Raw genomic sequence first — 6,741 nt, 5'->3', positions numbered from 1 at the left:
GTGGTACTGACTATCTGTGGTACTGACTATACGTGGTACTGATTCACTGGGACATGCTCCTATTCATTTTGTGACCTAATGTATGATCGTGGCCCGTGTTTGCCAGTGTTTCACGTATGCCTGAAAAGAATGTGTTTCCTACTTCTGGAATGCAAAATTATTATTATTTTTTTGAGATGGAGTCTCATTCTGTCGCCCAGGCTGCAGTGCAGTGGCACAATCTCTGCTCACTGCAACTCCGCCTCCTGGATTCAAGTGATTCTCCTGACTCAGCCTCCCAAGTAGCTGGGACTACAGGCATGCACCACCACACTCAGCTAATTTTTGTATTTTTAGTAGAGATGGGGTTTCATCATGTTAGCTAGGCTGGTCTCTAACTCCTGACCTCAAGTGACCCACCTGCCTTGGCCTCCCAGAGTGCTGGTATTACAGGCGTGAGGCACTGCGCCTGGCCAAAATTATGTTTATATAGAGACATTAGTTTAACCTTAGGATGGATGTACTTAGTCTATTACAGAGCCTTCACCTACTGGGCAACAGGTATCATGGTGGGAAAGGCCAAGTGTAAGACCTTGAAATGGCCTCCCTGCCCTCCGGGCCCCTGCCCTGGACAAGACAGTGAATCGGCTGTAAGAAAATGGAGTGCAAAGAGATTGTGTGAGTAAATCTAAGCAGCATCAGCTACAGCACACATGACATGAGGTAAGGCGATGGGGTGTCTGATATACAATGCAGAACTTATAAGGCATGAGGGGATGTGGGAGTCGAAGCTCTCTACACTCCTAGTTCTAAGCTAATCACAAGAAGTATCTGTTGTTATAATATCAGCCAAAATTGACCCAAAGGAAAGAAAACATTTTGGGTGATAGAGGTGGCCAGTACATCATGGTAAGAGGCACGGTTCACCAGGAAGATAAATCAGTTTAAACTTTTTGCATTTAGTGATTTAGCCCCAAAATAACATAAAGCAAAAATTTTAAAAGTTCTATGGAAAATTTATAAATCCATAATATTGGAGAATACTACTCATTTGACAACTGAGACATACAAGATTTGGATAATTAACATGGTTACGCTAATGTCCCCATATCAAAAGAATCCTGCACTCCTGAATGAGGAAGCACATTCTTTTCAGGCATTCGTGGAACACAGTAGGCCACAAAGCAAATCACAACAGGTTTGAAAGAATCGATATCGTACAGACTGTCTTCTATTAGCAAAAGGTGATTGGGTTAGAAATCAATGACAAAAAGATGACATCAAAAGAATCTATAGGCAAGCTATCTGAACAGATAGGGAAGCTCAGGAAGTTTGCCAGATGTAAGATTCACACATCCAAATTCCTCATAGCTCTATACACGGAAACACTCAGAATTCTTCAGACACCATTTACGGTGCAGAAACTCCACAATGCGTAGGGACAGATGTAACAAAACCTGTAAAAGGTATTTATGGAAACAGTTGTGAAACTTATTGAAATATATTTTCAATGGAACCGAATAACCGATGGCATACACAAAGTTTCATCAATTCTGAAACGCGCTTTTTTCACATTTTTAACATCTCAGAAATCAAATATGTCAAAATTAACTGTGTCACAGCTTTGTGTCATAGATCAATCAGCAGCACTTTTTCCTTCCCCACAGCACATAAAATAATGGTGCATCTTTTACTTGACGGCATCTTGGATTCAATTAAATGAATACCATATCCATGGATGGAAACGCTGAAAATTGTGAAAATGGTGATTCTCTTCAGTGCATTTTAAAACCTTAATGCAATTTTTGGCAAGTTGCTTCTGAAAATCATTAAATAGCAAAGAACTGAGAATAGGCAAGGCAATTTTGACAAATAACATGGTGGTGGAGGGGAGGTGTTTTAACCAAATGTCAAGATCTATTCTAAGCTTTAGGAATTGTGCCACATGGCATTGGCACGGAAATACACAAATACAGCAGCATAACAGAACAGGGTCCAGGCAGCAGCACGTGTATGTATAGAAACTTGATCTCTGATGGGGACTGCATTACGGAGCTGAGCAGAGAGAGTACTAAATGATTGGTACTTGGACAACAGTTTCTCCATATTAAACTAAAGAAAAATAAAATTACGATTTCACATCAAACTCATAAACTTGGCAGAAAAATAATCTATATATGAAAAAGGAACACTTCAGAGTTTTAGAAGGAAAAGGGTAGAGATAGTTTTATGACCCGTGAAAGGATTTCTTTTATAGCATAGAGAAACCATAAGCCATAAAGGAAGATATTAACAAATTTGACATCACTGTTCAATATCATTAGCTTTTCGGGAAATGCAAATTCAAACCCCAATGCGCTGCTAGGTCACACCTATCCAAGTGGCTGAAACAGAAAGCGGTGGAGACCGTGATGCCGATGGGGGCACAGGACAACCGCAGCTCTCACGTCAGCCTATCAAAAAAAATCCTTTTTGTTTTGTTGTACTTTTTCCCATTGGAAAACATCCACCTACCATATATATGACTCAGCGACACGGTTTGGCCGTGTCCCCACCCAAATCTCACCTTGAATTGTAGCTTCCACAATTTCCGCGTGTTGTGGGAGGGACCTGGTGGGAAGTGATCGAATCATGGGGTTGGGTCTTTCCCATGCTGTTCTCGTGATAGTGAATAAGTGTCCCAAGAGCTAATGGTTTTATAAAGGGGAGTTTCCCTGCGTGAGCTCTCTTCACTTGTCTGCCGTCATGTGAGACACGCCTTTCATCTTCTGCCATAATTGTGAGGCCATCCCAGCCACATGGAACTGTGAGTCGGTTAAACCTCTTTTTCCTTATCAATTACCCAGTCTTGGACATGACTAATACACCCAGCCATCCTGTTCCCCTGTACTTACCCTAGAGAAATGAAAGCGTGTGCTCCACAAAAACCTATATGTAAATGTCTATTGTAGCTCTATTCGTAACAGCCACAAACTGGAAACAACTCTAAGGTGTTTCAGCGACTGAGTGGATAAACGGAGTGGTCCATCCATGCAATAGAACCCCACACCACAAAGAGGAATAGGCAATTGTGGATACAGATGATAACAAGTCATCATTCACTCTTCCACTTATCTCCAAGCTTGGGATATTTAACATGGGTATCCAAAATAAAATACACACATACGTACATAATAAAATTGTGGAGGACAGTTCAAAGAACAGAGTCTTTCTCTTTTTCAAGATTTTGTTAGTATTCAAACAGCCAGTGCTTCCTTCCCCAGTGCCCGCCTTTCACAGCGGTCAAGCGACTCTGGCATCTTCTCTCCTGTCCATTGACGAACTTTCTCACTTCACACAACTCACGACCCTCAGCAAATTATGTTGAATGGACGACCTGACTTCTGTGATCTGGAAAAGACAAAAATTCTATGTTCTTTCTTTCTTTTTTTTCTTTTTTAGACAGAGTCTCATGCTGTCGCCCAGTCTGTAGTGCAGTGGTACAATCTCAGCTCACTGAAACAAGTGATTCTCCTGCCTCAGCCTCCCAAATAGCTGGAATTACAGGTGCACACCACTACCCCGGCTAATTTTTGTATTTTTGATAGAGATGGGGTTTCACCATGTTGGCCAGGCTGGTCTCAAACTCCTGACCTCGTGTGATCTGCTTGCCTTGGCCTCCCAAAGTTCTAGGATTATAGGTGTGAGCCACTGAACTCAGACAAATTCTGTTATTTCTTAATCATGTTTAGAAGCATTGCCAATTGCATAATTGAACCTCATAAAATTTCATTGGATATCAGCCTTAAGAATTAAATTCTATGGAGACTGCTGAAGTCAATTATTTTTATATGAAAATCAAATTACATTTTTCACTAATAAGTAGTTTCTAAGACACAAAAGAAATTCCAAAATGTCATAATGAAAATTCAAATGATTGTATATAAGTGTGGGCAAATACTTAACTAGTTTTCAAGTGCCCACAATGCTTTGAATTCATTTTGTTTAGTATGAGAAATCATGTTTCATCAGGATTTCACTTTTAAGTGGAAATATTCTTTGTTTTTCTTGGACTTTTTAAAACATCAGATGATTAAAAGCCCCGCGTGATCAAAATTTAAACATCTGGGCAGTGATTGTGTGCACAGGCACCGAAGCGAGCCCATGGCAGCCCTCGCAGCCCCCGGAGGGACAGGTGCGCTTGCTAGTGCACATTGAACGAGCACAGGGAGACCGGGGAAAATAAGAAAGGTCCCATCTAAGGACATGTCCCACCTGCCTCATGGATCTGCCTTCTAGTCACTGCGGAAGCCTTGCACTCACCATGCTGCCCAGCAAGTAAGTAGTGGACGTTCAGTGAGTAGTTGCTGGGTGAATTATTCCAGAAACATCTCAGAAGGGTGGAGCTAGAGAGTCTGGACCCAGGCTGAGCTGAACCAACAGTGTGCGCTTTTAATCAGTACCAGACATTTTGTTATTCCTTTCTGTGGTCCCAACCCCCACTGGACATTTTCTTTCTGAAATGGTTTTGTGGGCTAGGACTAATTAAAGAATTTGTAGGATAGGACTAATTTAATAACTCCTTTATTAAAATGAAAACCACTCTCTGCTCGGCAATACCAAAGGTAGGAATCACCCAGAAACAGTTTCCCCACCTTGTTGTGCAAGACTTTGAATCGGTCCCTGGCGGAGTCACGTTTAGTGTTTAGCACTGGAGGTGCTTCATTTTATGAGACACCCTCTACCCCCAAATCCCGGGGCTTAGTTCCCCGGACCAGTGTGAGCTCGCCTGGCTGCAGAGTCCTTCAGAGCAGCCCATGCAATTACTATATCAACACAATAACAGGGCATCTGTTTTTTAATTTTAATTTTATTTTTTCCCACTAAAATATTCAAGTGAGAAACATTTGGAGATTTATATTCAGGGCACAAGACCAAATGGCATCTGAAGCATTTCTTTGTTAAATATAATTAATTTTTCTTGGCTTTTTTCCCCCATCATGACAAAGCTGGATCTGTACCATTCATCCTGTTTATAGGTGACTCTTTTCCTTCCCCAAAGATTCTCTGCAGTAACCACAGAGATGCTGGAGGCAATTCTGTTTCCTCTCCTGTCCTCCTATGGCCAAATAGGAACCAGGCACTTTGAGTTACTTTGACTTTTAAAAACAAACAAACAGCCCTCCCGTGGGCTTTCATTTTCTGTCAAGAAAGTGGCCGAGCTCACTGGATTTCACTGAGAATGGGCATGGAAAAGCATACCAGCCTCCGAGGAAAGGGTGGGTGACCGATAGATGTGTGCAGGGTAGACAAAGAAAATATTACCTCTTTCTTTTCCTTGTTTTTTCCTAGAAAAAGGAGCACTTCTTTGTAATGTATATATATACACACACACCCCACAATTAGAATCTAAAGAAAGGGAGACCAGATAGCAAATGTTATTTTTCCAATAAAAGATATATGTGATCTGACTCCTGGGTGCTGGTTGTAAGTGGAGATATTACTTCTGGCTGACTGATGAGTGGAACATCCTTCTCCTGAAATATTGATAGAAGATTACATGAGACCACAAACCAGCTCCATAAAGCACCTCATTTCTAATCCTAATGGTGTTTTCTTTCCTCAGGATGACTGCTGTATTCATGATATGATGGCTTTATTCTATCTTGGGGAAAAACTTTTTACCATACTGCTAAATTAACTTGTCAAAAGGCTTCAAACTTCGGAAGCTTTTACAGCTCGATTCAGTGCCATTATTCCAGATTGAATGGGGAGGCCGTGACTGTAAAAGCCTGCAAAAAATAAACTTCACAGGCTCTCAGAGACGGAGCAAGATACTTACCTTTTGTTCAGGTTGTATATCTTTATTGGAGACTCTGAGAATAGCTGCATTTTGCCTGCAAATTCTCGCTCTCACCCTGAAAAACTGTGTTTTTGTTCGTTGCTCTTGAAGGTCCTACCCCGTGTGTACCCTCTTGATAACGACTCGTTCCTACAGAGCAGAGCCGGGACGGGATGCTCTCCAAAACGCGGGGGCAGTGGAGCAGACAAAGCCTCCTGCTCCCAGAAGGAACCTTGGTGTTTTTGAATTCTTTTATTCTTGAAACAGATTCATGAAGGATTTCATAGCTAATTACTGCTTATAAATGCAAGCCAACTGCCATGGTGCTTTACAGGGTTCTATCTGTGGATCTGAGGGGAAGGAGAACAAAGACGTGGCTGGATTAATGTCAGCGAGGGAACTGCAAACTGGCCATTTGGAACATCGGGGAGACACACACGTCCAAGGTGAAGTGGTCTCAGCGCTGGTCTCCTGAGGACTCCGGGACGATGAGGGGTTGGGAGGAATCGCTGCGTCGCTGAGGGGGATCTGCTGGCCTATGCAGATGTAGCCCAAGGCTCTCACCCAGCAAAGCCCGCACCTGCGCACCTGGCACTGGAAGAATCCAGCACTGGTCTGGGAAGACGTTTGATACGATTTGCCTCTCCCTTCTGTAGGTAATTTCTGTTTTCGTAGAATCATTTCTTAACTAAATGCCCTTGGTAGATGCTGGTGTTTCTCAGCCTCGGAGGAGGTTAGTCAGGCTGGCTGGGCTGCCCCGTGGTCTTGTGGATGAAGACTTTGAAGATCTCTCCCCCATCAGTAAGAGCTTATTTCAGGCCAGGCACAGTGACTCACACCTGTAATCCCAACACTTTGGGAGGTGGAGGCAGGAGAATGGCTTTAGCCCAGGAGTTTGAGACCAGCCTGGGCAAGATAGTGAGACCCTGTGTCTATAAAAT

The sequence above is a fragment of the Cebus imitator genome, unplaced genomic scaffold (assembly GCF_001604975.1).
Source record: "Cebus imitator isolate Cc_AM_T3 unplaced genomic scaffold, Cebus_imitator-1.0 Scaffold680, whole genome shotgun sequence".
NCBI lineage: Eukaryota > Metazoa > Chordata > Mammalia > Primates > Cebidae > Cebus > Cebus imitator.
The sequence above is the reverse complement of the archived record's forward strand: the minus strand, read 5'-3'. Positions refer to the sequence as shown.